General features: G+C 45.7%; 1 long non-coding RNA gene across 2 annotated transcripts in view; it reads left to right on the top strand.

Moving 5' to 3' along the window:
• Positions 1 to 960: 960 nt before the first annotated feature.
• The window catches only part of LOC135378803 (uncharacterized), a 52,282-nt gene continuing 33,592 nt past the window's right edge, over positions 961 to 19,650 (top strand). The window contains exons 1-4 of one of the 2 annotated variants that reach the window (XR_010418581.1): positions 961 to 1,360; positions 2,228 to 5,309; positions 5,363 to 5,640; positions 13,973 to 14,028. This is a non-coding gene — a long non-coding RNA (uncharacterized LOC135378803). Of the gene's footprint in view, positions 5,310 to 5,362; positions 5,641 to 13,972; positions 14,029 to 19,650 lie in introns of both variants that reach the window. The other variant, XR_010418580.1, reaches the window with a different exon arrangement.

Here is a 19,650-nt window from a genome sequence, read left to right as displayed (position 1 = left end):
TGGCGCATCAGCTACAAAGGCCATAATGCGCCAAGTACCACTGAAGACTAGTTAGTTAAAAGGTACATGTGTAGGACTAAAATGAGTAACTGTGCATTAGTATTTAAAATCACAGATGCGTTAAAAACCCAGTATCTTTAAAAAATCTATACACGTTCTCAAAAGGAACAAAGCTGTCATCACCCAGCAGAAGCATTGGGTGGAGGGGCAAGAAGGTTCTATAAAAGGGAGCAAAATGATGTTGACGAAGATGTTGGTACGCTGGACACGTGATCAGGATGTGAATGATCGAAAGCTGTTCCCCACAGTGGTTGCATTCCGGTGGGTCTTCTCCTCGTAGAAGATACCCATGCGTCAAGTATGTGTGTCCCAAACGAAGGCGAGAGGATAGCACTTCATATAGTCGACTGGACATACCAGGTGAACTAGAGCCTACATAGGGCTTGGTACTGTGTAATTTATTATTGGTTTGCCGGTCCCAAGATGTCTGCCAGTCGTTATTGATGCATCTTTTTAGACATAGTTTGAGGTCTTGATATGGAATTTCGAAAGGGGTTATGTGACTAGTTAGCGCAGCCGTAGCAGCATGATCAGCTCGCTCGTTGCCAGGTATCCCAACATGACTGGGTACCCAGCAGAAGAGTAGCTGATAGGCCCTATTAGCTATAGTGCTTGCCAGGCTCCTTGCACGAGAAACTACCAGGTTTTTAGTGGGGTGTATGTTACAAATAGCCTGCAGAGAACTGAGAGAATCTGTGTATATTACTGATGATCTTATGTGATTTTGTAGGATGTAGTTGAGGGCTAAAATTATTCCATACACTTCAGCAGTAAAAATAGACATGGTGCTCTTTAGACGGTGTGAACGTGTAACTATTCCGGTAACCATAGCACATGAAACCCTGGTATTTGTTTTTGATCCATCAGTGTAGAATTCAATGTGGCTGCCAAAGGTTTCCTTTAGGTGCTCAAATTCCTGTTTCAATACAATGCTTGGCGTATCACGTTTGTCGAATCTGGTCAGTGATTTATCACATTTTGGATAAGGTTGCCATGGTGAGATTTTTTTGCTGCACTCAAGGATCATTGAGTTATATTCTGAAAAGCCATAGTGCTCAATTTCCTGCGACATGCGCATACTAAATGGCAATACCGCTGAAGGTCTGTTCAAAAAGAGCTGTTTATATTGTGTGTCTTTTATAGCAGGGGTCGCCGGGTTTTGTGGGTAGCCTCTAATCCTTAATGCATACGACGTACTCAGGTAGAACCGCCGTCTTTCGAGAGACCACTCATTGGCTTCTACATAAAGGCTCTCGACTGGCGAGGTCCGGAACGCTCCAAGGACCAGGCGCAGTCCCAGGTGATGTACAGGGTCCAACATTTTCAGAGTAGAAGGTCGTGCTGACCCATACACCACACAACCGTAATCAAGTTTTGAAAGGACAGTGGAGACATAGATCCGGTGTAATGTATCGCGATCTGCGCCCCATGATCGGTGTGAGAGTACCTTTAAAATGTTCAAAGACTTAATGCATTTTTTCTTGAGAGTTTTCAGGTGGGCTGAGAAAGACAGTTTTTCGTCGAAAATGAGACCGAGGAATTTGTGTTCAGGTTTCACGCTTATACTTTGGTTGCACATAGAAAGGGTGGGCTCTGGGAACATTCCCCGAACCTTCGAGAAACGAACACAAACTGTCTTGTCGGGAGAGAATTTGAAGCCATTTTCCTGAGACCATCTAACCAGCTTATTTATTGTTAGCTGTAGCTGCCGTTCGCACACCGATAAGTTAGAGGAGCAATAAGAAATCTGAATATCGTCGACGTACAATGAATACTTGATTGATGTAGGGATAACACTTGCTATAGAGTTCATTTTTACGATGAAAAGGGTCACGCTAAGTACGGACCCCTGCGGGACACCATTTTCCTGGATGAATGGACGAGATAGTGTTGTCCCAACTTGTACCCTGAAAGATCTCCCCTGTAGGAAATTGGTAATACATTGGAACATTCTGCCACGTATACCAAGTGCATGCAAGTCTCGAAGGATACCATATCGCCATGCTGTATCGTATGCCTTCTCTAGATCGAAGAAAACAGACATACAGTGCTGTTTCCTGACGAAGGCTTCTCTAATGGTAGTCTCCAAACGCAAAAGTTGGTCGACTGTTGAGCACGCAGCTCTAAAGCCACACTGATATTGATCTAAACAATTATTTTCTTCCAGAAAATACATAAGACGGTTGTTGACCATGCGCTCAAAGGTCTTCCCCAGACAACTTGTCAGCGCTATGGGTCGGTAACTGCACGGATGCGAGGGATCTTTTCCTGGCTTCAGCAGTGGAACTATGATTGCCTCCTTCCAGCCAGAAGGGAGAACACCTTCTAGCCAGACGAAATTAAAGAAATCCAGGAGAGAATTTAATGAAGTTAACGACAGATGTTTAAGCATGGAGTACACTATGCGATCAGGTCCAGGTGCTGAGTTTTTAGGGGATGACAGAGCCCTTTGTAGCTCCGCCATTGAAAAAGGTGAGTTGTAACCACACCTCTCATCTAACCCACTATCAAGTGTTTGCCTTTCAGCAGATGATTTAATCTTTAAGAAATCTCTGCTGTAATGGGATGAACTTGACACTCGTTGGAAATGTTCCCCGAGGGCATTGGCCTGCTCCTCCATACTTTGACACACGTTACCATTTATTTGTAACAGTGGTACACAGAAACTTGTATAGTCGCCCTTTATTTTCTTTAGTCTGTCCCATATTATTTTTGATGGAGTTGTAGCATTTAAAGATGATACGAAATTTCTCCAAGATTCTTTCTTTGCTTGCTTTCGCGTCGAACGTGCTTTCGCTCTAGCTCTCCTGAAAGCAATTAGGTTTGTTATAGTGGGGTGTCTTCGAAAGACACCCCACGCTCGGTTTTGTTCTTTGCGTGTGCTTTCACAATTGCTCGTCCACCAAGGCTTGGAGCGCTTGGGGAGTCGGCCGGATGTTTGCGGAATGGACTGTTGAGCGGCATTTATAATGGTATGAGTGATCAACTTATTTGCCTCCTCAACATTCAAACCCTCAAAAGCAGAAGATGGGAAATTGGCTTGTCTTTCAAATATGTCCCAATTTGCCTCTTGTAATTTCCACCGTGGTGGACGTGTTCTTATGTTGTTAGTGTGACCGTGAAATTTAATAATGAGCGGAAAATGGTCGCTGCCTCGGGGATTCTGTTCGACTGTCCAGTCAAGAAGCTGAAAAATGGATGGGCTGCATAGTGAGATGTCTATGCAAGAAAAATTTTGTGTCGAAGAGTTCACATAGGTAGGTAGCCCAGTATTCAGAAGACAGAGTGACCCCGAAAGGAGGACCCTCTCCAACATTTTCCCCCGTGCATCTAGTTTTGCACTTCCCCACAAAGGATTGTGGGCATTCAGGTCGCCTAAAATCACAAACGGCTGGGGGAGTTGATTGCATAGATTTTCGAAATCTCTTTGCTCTATTACCACTGATGGGGGCAGGTAGAGTGAACATACTGTCAAAGTCCTGTCGAGGCACACTTCGACTGCTACTGCCTCCAAGTCTGTAACGAGTGGAAAGTGTTTTACAGGTATGCACTGCGGAAGGACTACAGCCACACCACCAGATGCACGTGCGCTGTCTGTGCGGTCCTTCCTGAAAACATTATGGCGACGGAAAGGGTTTGAGTTTTCTTTGTGTAGGTATGTTTCTTGCAGGCAGAAGCAGACAGCTCGGTACTTTTCAAACAGATCGTGTACATCATCAATGTTACTGTAGAGGCCTCGACAATTCCACTGAAGGAATACCTGTCCCATAATTAGGATGGAAATAAGGAAGAGCAAAGGGAGTCTGCACATTGGGCGTTAAGGGGGTGTGACCCTTGGCGGGGGAAGCCTCTGTTTCTCCCTTGACTTGCCTCTACCTCGACCTCCAGGTTTTTCTCTTTGCTCCTTCCCTTGCGAAGGAGCTCTCTGGTCCAGTGTACATGGAAGACTTGACGATGATTTCTGCGACATGCAGTCATCATCGTCAAGCTCCATTGAGTGTGTGGCAGTCTGCGATGAGCTCCCAGTGAGCCCATCCCAAACTGAAAGCCCGCCATCAACCTCCGTGGAGATTGTGGAGGGAGCCTGCGGAGCCGAACTCTCCGTAGACTTTTCTTGTGTTTGGGGAGTGTGGAGTGGAGGCCCACAGGTTTGGGTCCCCACGGATACTCTGAGCGATGCCACTCCCCGGCGCACCGCTTCAGAGAAAGATCCTCTTTTCTGAAACTCCATTTGTGTCTTCGCTGCTTTGTATGTCAGCTTCTGTACAGTTTTAATTCTCAAGATTTCTTTCTCGTCGCTAAAGCGTGGGCAACTTCTTGAATAGGATGGATGATTGCCTTCACAGTTGACACAACGTAAAGTGTTTTTACACGACTCTGGAGTATGGTCATTGCCATCCCCCGCGCACTTGGGGCAGATCAGGTGCCCACGGCATACTTGGGAATGGTGGCCAAATCTCTGGCATTTGAAACATCGACGCGGGTTAGGTATATAGGGTCGGACATGGCAGTTTACATACCCAGCCTTTATTTCTGTAGGAAGCGTGTGCAACTGAAAGGATAAGATGATGTGCCTGGTTGGTATTTCTTTGTTGTCCCTGCGGATGGATATCCGTTTGGCACTGATCACCCCTTGGTCTTTTAAGCCGTCCTCGATCTCTGTTTCGGAGCACTGCAGTAACTCCTCGCTAGAGATAACACCTCTGACTGTGTTGAGGGTGCGGTGTGCAGTTACTGAAACTGGAATACTACCAATCTGTTTTACTGACAATAGTGCTGAGCTCTGCTGCCTGCTCTGGACCTCAATGTGGATGTCACCAGTTCTCAATTTCTTTGCACTGTACACTTTACCAACTACTTGTTCTAGAGTTTTAGCGACTAGAAAGGGAGAGATAGTAGCTAGTGGTTTTGTATCATCTTCAGCATGAATGATCAGTATCTTCGGGAAATACGGTTCTGGAGAGGAATTAAAAAACTGCAATGTTTGCACATCGGTGCGGTGCCTTTTGTGGCGCCGATCATGTTTTTTAGGGTTTGAGTTATCCATAAAGGAGGGAAGTTATTCGGTGCAGAAGTGTGTCACCCACCATGGAGCCCAACGAGGGAACGTGTCCCACACGTTAACACTGCCTCTGCACTATACCCGAGTGCAGTTTTCTAAAGGAAGAAGTACTGCCCAAGGTTGACCCTTGCCGCCAAAGAAGGTGAAAGGGGAAAAGGAGAGAAAGAAGGAGACCAAGGAAGAGAAAGTAATGAAAAGGGAGATGACGACTAGCTGAATAATCCTGGCCGGGTCTTCCAGGACCACCCGACTATGGGAAGCAGGGGCCAAAGCGGCGTGTTGCTTTCCCGGAGGGGCCCCGAAGGGTCCTAACCAACCTCCGGGTCCGCTCAACCACCAGGATCCCCCTTTCCCCAGACACGGGAAAGCCACGCACAGCTATACGTGGGGGTCTCCCTCCTGCGGCGACCCAACCCTGAGTGCAGGAGGGGGCTACTGCGGCTGCTGCCGGGCGATGGGGGCGCCAAGTTCCCGACGCCGGGAGGAAATAGAAAAGGAAAAAGAACTCTGCTATGGAGGTAAGACAAACAATAATTGGAATGTTGCTGTGCGCCTTTGGTTCTCTCTGTAGCTGTTTTGATTTGGGTTTGGTTACTAAATGTTTAGATCTAAAAAAAAGATCTTCCCGGTACAACACCGCAAGCGGATGTGGGGTGGTTCGGTTGGTTCTTTTACGTCGTTGCGCCGAAATTTAAACGTTGAAGTTAAGGCTCTCGTTAGCAGGCAGGTTTCACGTCAGTTCAGGCAGGGAGTTCCCATCGACCTCTTGGATTTCCATTATTTTGTTATATTTAGGAGCTCATCGTACATGATGACCAACAACGGTAAAATGAATAATTTCTACGGAATAGTTTTCGCGCAAAAAAAAAAAATCCAGAACATCCGGCGATGAATTCGAGTGTTTCAGTTTTGCCGTATTTGGACGCGTATATCTCCCGAGTCTTAAAAGATACTGCAGTGAATTTTTTTATGCTTTAGTATGCCTACAGGCCAGCAGTCCGAGCGCAAATTTTGGCGCGCAGGAGCAACGCTCTATGATATAAAAAATGGCGAACATGCTCTCTCGTGCGGTTTTGTTCCAATTTCGACGCGTGATTTCTCTGACTGTAGATATTCCTCACTACCCTATTTGGTATCACTTCACTCAGCTTTTAATGCTCTTTCATCTGATATATATATATATATATATATATATATATATATATATATATATATATATATATTGTGCGTATATCCGCTACAGGTATCTGCTGAAACAGGCAAATGTTAAGGTATATTTCGAAAAAAACAAGGATTTTGAGCGTCCGTTTCTCGAAAAGGCCCCTTTTTATTTCATTTATATTTCGCCAGGACACGGCCCGATGTTAGACCTTTCATCTTACGTAAAAAATTCTGCTTCAAAATGCGTACATTGGGGATTAGCGCGTTAAAACGCGGCGCTAGTCTGCGTGCGTTCGTCTTGGAGCCCGGCTGCCCGTACCGCAGGATGGCGGGTCTCGTGTCGATGCTCCCTTTGTTTGAGCAAGGTTGGCTGGCCTTAGCCTTACCTGAGCTACTCGTCGGCAAACTTTTCACGTCCTGCTGGATAAATAATTCACTTCTGGGAGTTAGTTATTTTCAACAAAGCATCAGAATGAATTCCTACGTTGCCGTAAAGCCGTATATCAAAGGCTAGGTCAAATTTAATGGTCAGCGAAGGTAAAACCTCACTCTTGCAAGCTCCGTACACGGTGATACCAATACTGTACAAATAAATATCGAGCAAGAAATCGCTTTTTCCAGGGTTCTCGCAAGTTCCTGCGAAGCTTGCTTTACTTCACTTTACGATATTTTTAAGCTATGCAGAGGGCTTTTAGCACAAAATTGCTTTTTCTGTGCTGAACTTGCAGAGCAGTACATTTCTTCTCAGAGCTAGAAAAGTGGGCGGGTTCTCGCATTTGTCATAGCTACATTAGATACGTTCAGAGCAGAGCCATACGGGAGACGCACCTAATGCACTTCGATTTCGCTCAAAACTGGACAGTAACCATGCCTAGCGAAATACAAGCGTGCCACTGCGGAAAACAGATTCCCATATTCACATGTGTGGTAACAGCTGGCACGGAAACGCAGAGTTTTGGTGCTGTGGTGAGCAAAGACTTCTGTCATGATTCAGCACAGTCACTGTTAGCTTCCATAGCTATTGAAGAATGTCTTAAGTAGAATTTTTCTCTTGCAGCTAATGATTTACGTGTCTGATGGAGCGGCGAGCCATTTTAAAAATCGGCATAGGCTCTATGAGCTCTCCAAATCTACTTTGGCGAGCGCGACATGGCTGCTCAGGAACAGGCCACGACAAAAGTGCGTGTGACACGATCGGTGCACAGGATCGGTGTGACCATAATCAAGCACCATGCCACGACACCTAACTTGCGTTCACTCGAGCTAGACGTCACCTTAGCGTCACAAGATATGATAACGTGCTTGCCAAAACACCTAACGCGCGTCCATCCCTATTGAAAAAAGCGACAGCAGGTCTGATGTGATTTGGGACACTTTCTTGATGCTAACACCAGGTGATGTTAACATCAGAGCCGCTCTGATGCTGATGTTAACATCAGCTGAGCATCAAGACAGTGTCCCAAATCACATCTGATCTGATGTCAACATCACAGCTGCTCTGATGATGATGTTAACATCAGAGCTGCCCTGGCTGATGCTAACATCAGAGCTGTCTTGATGCTGATGTTGACATGAGAGCTGCAATGATGCTGGTTATGGCAATTTTGAAAATGCTGCAGTCTTTGTTTCCTGAAATGTTCTGCAAAGAAAGCCCCTCATGCCAGCGGTATATGAGTACCGACAAGAACCCTCACGAAACAGGAGATAGCAGCAACAAATCACTTTATTCACCACTCCGGAGTACGTACCTTTTAACGCATATCCATTTATCATCAACATACATGAGTGTTGAACTCACGGGGCCACAAAATTGGTGATGATCGAACTGTGAACAACAACGCAAAAGAGCACACCTAGGTCCTCATTTCCGGTCCAACTTGTCCTTCTTCCGAAAAAGCACTTCTAAGCGTTGTCATGTCGAGCAAGAGTCCCCACCACATTTGAACACGGTGCTTGCATTTCTCTTGCTGAGGCCGCTGCGTCATACACGCTGAACCTGCAAGAAATATGGTTCCAGAAAATACGATGGCAGGATACCTATATGTAGAGTAGTGTAGAGACATATGACATATCGTCTGCACAAAGCATACAGTCGACTTCACTTGGCGTGCTATCTCCCTGTCGTTGTGCAGATCCCTGCAAATAGAGTAAAACGGACAATGAGAATGTATGGCGCAGTCGAACATATTACTTCACAGTTATATTAATTACACACCTGAAACGGCAAGAATCCTGAAGGCGAAGAACGATTTGACTTCACATCCAAGGCAGCGTCTTCACTCTTTGACATGTCAAACGAGACAGACTGGTCTGCTCGCGGTCAGAAGAAACGCTTCCACTTACGGACAGTTGCAATATCAGACGGGTTGTAAGAACGACAGCATCAGGTGAGAACAACAATACAAAGCCTCTAAAACGCTCTAGACTTGCTGGAATGCTCGCAATTGCGCGAACTACACGCGGCGGCGAGAAACGACGTTAGAGCAGCCAAAGCGAACCCAACAAAAACAGCGCATGCGCGACAGGCAGGACTGGCTGGTGTAGTGATGGGCAAGTCAGTTCACTTTTGGGAACTAATTCATTTAGTTCAGTTCACTCCACTGAACTGTCTAAAAGAATAGTTCATTCGTTCACCTGTTCGCAATTAAACACAATCAAGTAATATAGTCCCAAACTTTAAAGCGGATCGACCAAGAGAGATACAACAAAATGATGTTGCAATTCAGTTTTCCAAAGGTTCAAGAACATCAACATAGCAAACGTAATGTTTTGGGTCGCTTTTTTATTTTGCTTTAATTTTCTACGTATATATTTTTAACGAGAAAAGTAATGCACAGATCAATATGCAAGGTGCCGTCGTCGTTCAATGTTACAATCGTGTATTTCTGATCACTTACGTCTGCTTGCTGCGAACTTGAGAACACAGAAGTGTGATAGAGCAACTGCAGTTTCAACTCATTTCATTCAAATGCATGGGAGAGCTTGAAGAAAAGTACAACGTCCTGCGTTGTGGAGGAAAAATTGGGAAGCTTGCAGTGTATTGCCGCAAAAATAGCGTGCCCACTGCAGGGCGTGCCAGTCACAAGCAGTCAGCCAGAAGTCAGAACATAACGGCGCCACAAGCAGTCCACAACTGCCAGAAGGAGCTCAGAGCGATCTCAGCGCAAGCAGTTCTCAATGATTTACTCTTGTTCAGCGTTTGTCGTTCACATAGTTCACTTGCCCACAGTACTTCAATCCATACGGCGTCCAAAGCCGCTCTGCTGGCTCTACCTCCCCGCGCCTTTCCTTAAGCGCATGCGCTGTGGACGAGTAACAGTTGTGACAGGCGCTGCGAATACTTCCAAACGACCCGCGGCATCGTTTAGTTCGTTAGTTCATCCAGTTCTCTTCCTTCACACCTTCACACAGTCCACTCGAAGCTCTCCCTCCCCGCGCCACCCGCGCTTTTCCTTAAGCTCATGCGCTGTGGACTAGCACCTTCTCTGACGGCCAACGGTAGGCCCTGCGAGTGCTTCAAAACGTCCCGCGGCATCGTTTAGTTCTTTAGTTCATCCAGTTCTCTTCCTTCACACAGTCCACTTGAGGCTCTGCCTCGCCGCACCACCCGCGCTTTTTCTTAAGCGCATGCGCTGTGGACGAGCAGCAGTTCTGACAGGCAACGGCAGCCTATGCGAGTACTTCAAAACGACTCGCGACGTCGTTTAGTTCTTTAGTTCATCCAGTTCAGTTCCTTCACACCTTCACACAGTCCACTTCAGCGCAGCGTCACAGCCACTCGAGGCCACAGCGTATGCGCCGTGGTCTCCCGCCCTTCTTCTTGCGCGCATGTGCTTTGTTAGCTTTACAAAACGTTCGTTAGATGGCGCAGATGTCACACTTGGAAGCGTATCAAAGCGTATGGCGTATGCGTTGTGGGTGTCGAGGCCCAATGAACTGAATTGCGGAACTAATGTTTTGGTTGTTGTTGAACTAGTTCGTTCAGTTCACCCGAATGACTAGTTCAGTTTGAAGGGTTCGTCCACGAACGACACATCACTAGGCTGGTGGCATGGAGAACAAGCGACGACGCAGGAGCGCGTGTGAGCCTGTGTTGAAATGGGCATAGAGCCAACATCTCCGCGTAATGGCTTGGCGGACGAAATATGACGACGGTAGAATCGTACTACCTCTTGAGATTGTGGTCGTTCCAGGACCTTTCGGGAAATGCTGCTGTTTTCATAAGAATCACTTAATGTCGTATTTGAAGCAAAATTGCAATATGAGATTGGCCAAAGCTAAGCTATTAGTTAGTTATGACTGTCAACAGAGCGGCAGTGCAATCTGACAGCGAGGGATCGATGGAATCAAAAAACAAACAAAAAAACGAAAAAGAAAAACACTCACTGTGTTGCCGACCCTTTCTCTAGTGTTCCTTCTTTCATTTCTTTTCTTTTCTTTTTTTTTTTTGTTATAATCAAAGAAAGCAAGGTTAAATGCTACATTTTTTTCTTGACTGTGTGCGATCGTGTACATCACAGGTTCCTTATGTACCATGAATCTACTTAAAAGCTTCTGATGCTGTCATGGCATCACATCTTTCTAATGTGACATCAAGCGACATGGTGTTCGCCTGGTGCTGGCACAAAACATATCTGAGACCCCTGATGCTAGCACTAAGAGCATAAAGAATTCTTGATGCGACACGAGAAAGTTCTGATGCTTCTTGATGTCACTTCAAAAAATCTTGATGTGATATCAAGAATCATCAAGGAACATCAGAATTTTCTGATGTTTATTTTCAATAAGGATTTACTCCATGTACGGGCTGAGGACGTGGCTTGTTTTAGAACGCAAAAGGAAAAGCAATGCGTAAACCTATACCGCATCAAAGTGGCATAGAGGGTTCGCATGCGTGGCAAAGCAAGCCACCGGAAAGTCTAGGCCGAGTAACATTTATAGCTAGTATCGTAGACATTGAGTGCAGAGGAGTGACGTTTCAATAGAAAGTGAGTGAAATCATTTGTCGCTGCCATTGCAAAATACTGCTTTTTCTCAGTATTTAAATATGTCGACGTAAACTACCACTTTTGATTACATAAAGTTGTCCTTTCTTGTACGACATCGACAGGAGGCCTGCCATCCCGCGGTACCGGCAGCCGGGCTCCGACACGTACGCACGCAGAGTAGGGCCGCGTTTTAACGGGCTAATCCCCAGTGTACGTCTTTTGAAGCAGAATTTTTTTAAGTAAGATGAAAGGTCTGACATCGGGCCATGTCCTGGCAAAATATAAATGAAATAGAAATGGGTCTTTTCGAGAAACGGACGCTCAAAATCCTTGTTTTTCGAAATATACCTTAACATTTGCCTGTTTCAGCAGATACCTGTTGGGGGTATACGCATGATATATATACCAGATGAAAGAACATGAAAAGCTGAGTGCAGGGATACCAAACAGAGGAGTGAGGAATATCTACAGTCAGAGTAATCACGCCTCGAAGTTGCAACAAAACCGGACGAGAGAGCATGCTCGCCATTTTTATATCACAGAGCGTTGCTCCTACGCACCAGAATTTGCGCTCGGACTGCTGGCCTGTAGGCATACTAAAGCATAAAAAAAAATCACTGCAGTATCTTTTAAGACTCGGGAGATATACGCCTGCAAACACGGCAAGACTGAAACACTCGAATTCAGGGCCGGATTTCCTGGATTTTTTTGCGCGAAAACTATTCCGTATAAATTATTCATTTTATTGCTGTTGGCCATCATGTACGATGAGCTTCTGCATATAAAAATAATGAAAATTTAAGAGGTCGATGGGACCTCCCTGCCTGAACTGACGTGAACCCGGCCAGCAGAGTCGTTCTCATATTGTGATAGTGTTCAGCCCAGCACACCTGGGCCCAGTTCAAATAGAGCGCAGAAGCAATTTTCTCATGGTCAGATGTAAGGTTCGAAGGACGTGAGCGAACATCATATACCAAACAGTTTGCATGTGACAGGATGACACGGACATGCACAAGAAAAATACACTCTGATGCACGGGTAACCTTCAGGTGAACCAGTAGCCTTCAGGCCGTGAACTGTCCCTCATGCTGACTCTGTCTCCGGTAATACATAACTAATTATTTGAGTAACGAAATTGATGCCAAACTCAAACGCATTAAAAATTTTACCATTTTATGCCTATTGCTTGTTTCAAGTATCCTGGATAAGACAGACACTGGGCACAGGTGCTAAAGCAATTAAAAAGAAGCGAGCCAGTACTTTATGTAATATTTTCTCTTGTAACTAGGGATGGGCCGACCGGATCTTCGAATCATAGGCTGGGATTCGAGATTTGCGCAGCGAATCCAAGCGCCCAAAACGGCGAATCGAATCTTTGGAATCCACCAACCACGTTCGTTTGTGTCTATTTTAAAACTGGTGCCGCCGGGATCTGACGGAAGCGTGATTGGCATGATCCGAATCTCAATGGCAAAAACGGGAACTCGAATATTTTGAATTCATGAACCACGTTTTTTTGGTTCTTTTAAAACTGGCGCCTCCGGAGTTTGCGAAAGTCCCATTGGCAAGGTCCGAATCCCAGTGCCCAAAACGGCGAATCCAATCTTTCAAATTCCCAACCGCGTTTGTTTATTTCTTTTTTAAAATTCGCGCCTCTGGAGGCTGCGGAAAGCCTGATTAGTCTGGTCCGGGGCGCGCCAGAACCACAACATCAAGCTCTGACATTACAAGTTTAAAAGTCACATGGTTCTGCCTTTTATTGTTTCTTAGTTCTATGGGAAGAATTCAGACGCGAGAGTTTATGTGCAGGGTCGGCCACACTTAAAAGTATCGCGGGAGCGCATGACCTGCAAGTATGCCAGCGCCGCGTAACGGATGCTCCTGCGTTTGAGACCTCGCGCCTGGCGAACGTTCGCCACCTCTCGGTTGGGTCCGTCATTGCTGGCAGGCGGGGTGACCAACCTGCTGTTGCTATTCTATCGATGTTTTGATCAGTGCGTGTCGCGACGTAATCTCTGTCTTATCGGAATCGAGAAGAAAAGTAAAAGAATACGCCGTGCCACGCACTGATCAAAACATCACCAGCAGAGACTAAATAGCAACAACATGTGTGTCTCCCCGCCCGCCAGTGTTACGAGAGCAATGACGGACCCAACCGGGAGTTGGCGAACGTTCGCTAGCGCGAGGCATGCGGGAGGTCTAAAACCCAGGATCTTTCGTTGCGCGGCGCTGGCGTACTTGCAGGTCATGCGCTCCTGCGATACTCTTAAGTGTGGCCGACCCTGTATTTCCTGTAGTCGATGAACAAGCCAAATAAGTTACATTTAAGATACAGTATATGGGTGCGTTTTCTCCTGAAAGTGAAGTATTATTTAATTTGTTTTCCATTAAACAAATATATCAAATTCTGTTTCAAAACACTTTTGCAGTATAAGTGTTTTTTACCCCTGGCTTTTTAAACTTTTTTAAATAAACGATTCGAAAGATTTGGGATTAGTAAGATCCGAGGATTCGCAGAACCTTTCTTGTATTCGGATTCGAGGAAGTCATTCGTCCCATCTCTGCTTGTAACTTGTAATATTGCAATTGTCCCTCCTTATCATGCTTACTGGATAACGCGAATTCGTTAGAAAGAGTTATTTCATGTGCAACTGTGAGCAACCTCTGGAGTGTACCGACTCTGTGGCCTTTGTCTTTGCAGGGCGGAGCTGAGTGGAACAGTGTACGGCGGAGACCCAATAAAGTACTACAATTATCGTGAGTACTCCACTCATGATACAGTTAATAAAGGGAAAAAAATAAGTGTTTCGTAATGCTTTGTGGCGAGAGTATGTGACCTTCTGTTTCAAAAGCGGAGCCTTGTGAGCCGTAGTGAGGAAAGAAAAAGAATGTAGACAAATATGCAGATAAGGTTACGGAGAGAAGCTAGCCAATCTTTATGGCCTAGCTTTTCTAGAATTGTTGGCGACAGCATTGCCCGCTTTGTGCCCAAAACGTAGGCAGACTACGCGATCAATAAATCACTGGATAACGAGAGAAGTACTTCACCTCAAGAGAAGGATTAAGAGAGCCCGACTATCACATAATGTGAGACTGAAATCGAACCTACAGTCATTGGTGTCCGAGTTTCGAAACAAGTTCTGTGTTGCCAAATACAATTTATTTAACGGTACTATGCACACTTTTTTAAGAAAACCCTTCCAAGTTTTGGAGGTTTATTTTACCTAAAACTAGAGGGACCGATAGCATTGAACTGGACGGACGAGTGTTAACCGATCATAAAGATATCGCCCAAACGTTTAATACATTTTTCTCTTCTGTGTTTACGGATGATAATGGAGTTTGTTCTAGTCTTGTCAGCACGCCGTTAACGGGAGTGCCGGACCTGGTATTTACAGAAGAAGGTACTTTTAATCTTCTACTCCAGGTTGACACTAAAAAGGCAGTAGGGCCTGACAACATACCAAATATATTCTTGCCTAGATATGCGGAATGGATAATCAAATTTTTAGTTATTATCTTTAATAAGTCAACGGAAAGCGGTCTTGTACCACATGAGTGGAAGATAGCAAAGGTGGTGTCAATACACAAAACTGGAAATAAGTCAAATCCCACTAATTATCGGCCGGTGTCACTGATATCCAACTGTTGTAAGATATTTGAAGATATCTTACATGGTCACATTTCCTCGTACTTAGATAGCGTGCACTTTTTTACGGGAAGGCAACACGGTTTTTGCAAAGGATTAGCAACGGTGACACAGTTACTTGACTTTCTTAACAGTTTAGCGATAACAATTAATAACAGAGGCCAAACCGATGTATTTTTTTAGGAAGGCCTTTGACAAGGTGTCACATCCCAAACTCATGAAACTCTAAGGTGCTCTTAACAATATAAAAACTGTATCCTGGTTAGAATACTACTTAAGTTCGTTAAATACTACCGTTTGTTACTTTCGGTCAGAATATGTCAGGTATGGCTTCAGTAGCGTCGGGGGTTCCACAAGGATCAGTATTAGGGCTCTTGTTGTTCCTTGTCTTTATAAATGATATCGCTCGCCACGTCCCTGTCAAATTCTCTATGTTTGCTGATGATTGTGTCATATTCAGTGAAATAACATGTAAAAAAGACCAGGAGAACCTGAATATTGCTCTGCGCGCAATACACGATTGGTGCATGGCGTGGCAAATGTACCTTAATATTTCCAAATGTGCGCCTATGTCAATCACAAGGCAACAGTCACCTTTACGTTATGTTTATGAAATTGAAGGACATCTAGTTACTTACGTCCATGCATTGTATCTCGGTCTCACAATTTCTAGTGACCTACGGTGGTAAGTTTATAGCCGCTGTCGCATACTTAATTACGATACTCACTGGCCCCATTTATATGGGATCGCGCACAGCGAACCGACCTGAGTTCGCGAGCTGGGTTCTCTCATGTGAACCCTGTGGACACCTGAAGAGATTCGAAGGACACCCCGCTTCCGATGTGCGACGTTGCCCGACAGCGGTGGACGATCCTAATCTCCTTGCCGTTTCCGGAACTTCACGGGACGTCACGCGAGATCGACTTTCTCGGCGTCTACCCAGCCCGACGGCTCTCAATCCTTACCTGCAGAAACGGATCACAATGGCAGTCGTTCTTTGACGGATCTTTGACGGACCCGTTACACATTTGTCACGAACCAGACAAATACGGCGCTGCTTAAAAGGGGTGGTGTTGGTAGAGCTTCAGGTGGCGAAGCTAAGGACATCTCCGATGCCACTCCATCGTCCAATGTGCTCATGCCAATGCTCTGAAGACATTGAATGCCTTTCAAGATATTTTGATCCAAAACGGCCTACTGCAACTTTTCGTAACAGACAATGGATCTCCATCCACGTGTTAGGTCTTCGAGAATTTTTTTTTTAAAGAACGAGGAGTACGACACGTTCTCACACCGCCGTACCATCCGCAGTCAAATGGTCTTTCAAACAACTTTCGAGACTGATGAAAGACGGAAGTCACTGAAAAGGTTGGCCAGCTGTAGGACTCGAACCCACATCTTCTGGATTACCGGTCGAGGGCTCTACCAATTGAGCTATGCTAATACACCTCCCCAACGACTTCCAAGGGTGCGTCACCTGGAGGGACAACCCAACCACTCTATCACTCATCCCCCCTTTCACTCTTACATTTTTCTCACTCATACACACATTCATACGACGGGATCGACGGAAGCGGCATCTGCCGAACATGTGACAAATGTTTTTTGACATTTGGACATTTTGAACATGTGCTGTTTTGGGCATACTGCGGTACAGCCCTCTCGGTGGTGGATCGATAACGTCGTACTTAATACATTTACATACGATTGTAAGGATGGTAGCAACGCCGAAAAGAATGTGCACTTGGGAGCAAAGCAGCTGCCAAGACGCTGCCATACGAGGGACAGCTGTAAAAAAATGTGACAACTGGTCTCTGTAGATGTGCTCGTTTTAATGTTTATAAATCGAATGACCGAAGATGCGCATGATCATCGAACGCATAGTGACGGGAGCGTCGTTGTGGTTTGTAATGCACTGCCCACAACAACGATGGCGCGAACAGCAGGCATAGCTACTGAAGAAACACTGTACAAAAGCGGGATGCCTACAGTCGTGCTCTAGATGTAGTCCCACCAGTCCTCCAGAGAGCCACGGTGGTCGAACGATGTTGTCTAGGCTGTTGTCAAGCTGAGGCGCTTGCGAAGCAGCATGGCTACTTGAAGTTACATCCGGTATCCAGTATGAGTTTCTGACGCGAAACGCCATACAAACGGAGTGGCATCGAGAACGATTCCTATTACGAAGCAAAGTGGGACGTAGAGTGGCATGAACAAATGTGCGTGTTTTCATTTCTCTCTATCCAGGGATGTTGTGAGTGTAAGTAACCTTATCCGTAATATCGTCGCTGTAGTAGCTGAATGATGACCACAAACCATAACGCGTAAAATCAAACCGTAACGCTCGTTCCCACTTCAGCTGCTAGAATCGCAACAGGTTATAGTATATCCGCCGTTGTACACGTCGCAAGGCTGTCGCGAAGTCAGGGTTGCAGCTAACGTCTGCTTCTCCGATGGGGAACTGGAAATGTCATGATTTTCCCGATGCCTCAGATGCTCGCATTCTTCTCTGCTTCTATTGCAAGTCATGGTGTAAACAGTGGAGATCTGAGGTCTACTCGTTAATGTTTCCTCGTGATGAATCTGGCTCGATACAGCAGTGGCGACTTTTGTTTTAATACGACAACCGTGTTTGCGCTTAGCCAGAACAGTGGAGATGTCACTTGACGAGCATGCAGCGAATTCTTCGTTGTCGGTGTCTTCCATTCCATCGTTCGTGCATTGAAGCGACCCATGGGTGGTTTGAGCTGTGAACCGTTGAGGCTCGTCTAGCGCAACTCGTGCAACGATCGAGATAAGCCAAGCCGCAGTCATCCATGTACCACCTGAACGTTCCACAAATCTGTTAGCGTGCACATGAGCAGTCACCACCGTCTCCAGATAAACGTCGCAGCATTCTGCAACGCTGTCTATGATCGCAGAAAGCTGTCCGTCAGTATCACGCAGTACTACTGCATGACGACTTAGGAGAGTGAACTCATTTTCATTATCTTGGCCGAAGGGAGTTCCTGGAGGAGTGCTGTGATCTCCGACGTAAGCTGAGTGATCTCGTGGACATGTTCTCTGAGCCCTTTAAGACGATCGTTGGGGCACGATCCTGTTGCCAGATTCTTTCCAGAGTTTCTTCCGTGGTTTCTTCACCAAAATTTAAGACATATGAGAATTGGTCGCTGTGGATGTGCTCGGTTTAATGGTTAAGAATCGAATGACGAAATATGCATTAGAAACGACGAAGACGCTCACGTCATTCGATTAATAACCATTAAAAAGATCACATCTAGCTTATTTATGTTAGCTCTCGTTTGTTGACATATGTCTCAGTATTTCCATGTTGATCAGCGTTCTGCTGGTACGTGTGTGTACCCGTTGCATATAGTCAGTATCACTGATAAAATGTTTTGACTGCCATGCTAGTCAGACTTTGAGGCACTTTTCTACTGGTACGAATGGTTATTTTTACATATTTGTGCAAATATCCGATTTGTATTTGATGCCCTGCGATTAATACACAGGCTTAGAGTGTCTTCCTTTATATTTTGATAAACTTTTGATATTCCCTCAGTTTTGTGTACTCATGTACCAGATAGCTCATTTTCATGACATGTGAGCAGGAATCGGAACCGGAACTGAACCCGAACCGAAAAAAAAAACATTATTTTTTGACGAACCCGAACGGAACCGTACCCGAACAATTTTTTGCTTGTCCTGAACCGAACCGGAACTGAATCGAAAAAAAATCATACTGTTACCGGTTCGGGAATCGGTTCAGAGGCGAAATCATTGTGCTACTGACCGACCTTTTTTTGACTCACCTGAAACGGTTATCTCACACCTTTCTCTTGGAACCGTGTACGGTGAGCGTAAGCTGGCTTTCATGTAGCAAAATTATTGCCCGTGAACCGGTTAAACCGGGCTCGAAAAAGTAACGGTCCCAATCCCTGTAAATGACCCGACCGCTGTCCGATTTTTTTTTGCCTGTGTGTGTGCGGGTGGAGGGGAGTGTTCTCTCTGAGCCGAACCCGAACCGAACCGATATACCTGAACCGGTTCAAGCTGATAATCTCGGTTCAGCGGGGCTAAACCCGAACGGAACCAATATGTCTGAACCCGAACCCGAACCGGACCGGAACAAAATACCGGTTCCGATCCCTGCATGTCAGTACATCTGCAATATAATAGGGAAATCTTGGGGTCCCCTTTATCCAGATCCCGTCTTGCACAGTGTGATTTCCAGGTACGTCATGTCAACTTCAGAGTACATCTCAGTCTACAATGAAAATCAACTTAAGCAGTTCCAGCTGTAGCATCATAACATGACCTGTGCTCACGGTGAGAAGGACGCACGGGCTTCACGGCGTGAATCGTCCATAATCTGTATTCACTGTACCCAAGATCTCAGTGCCCTGTGGTAGATAATTAAGTTAATCTTACCTTGACATCGGCCATTCCTCCTCCACGTCCGCAATACACAGCGACGTTTGCGGCGCCGTATCCCGCAAAAATATGATCCGCAGCATTTCTCGATACGATAGCAGTCTCGTAAGCTAAGTGTGCCGTTTTCCGTGAACGCTAAAAAAATACACTGTTTGCCTTAAAACTTGTTCAGACCGACCCACACTTGTGATTCTCACAACATCGCTCCGGATTCCGGGCCGCGCTCTCATGCCATGTGACATCCCAATGTGGCCTACAAACTGCAAAGCTCCGCTGTATTTTGGTGAGGAATACTCGT

The sequence above is a fragment of the Ornithodoros turicata genome, chromosome 1, assembly GCF_037126465.1.
Source record: "Ornithodoros turicata isolate Travis chromosome 1, ASM3712646v1, whole genome shotgun sequence".
Taxonomy (NCBI): Eukaryota; Metazoa; Arthropoda; class Arachnida; order Ixodida; family Argasidae; genus Ornithodoros; species Ornithodoros turicata.
Note: the sequence above shows the minus strand (reverse complement) of the source record. Positions and strands in the feature narration are given on the sequence as shown.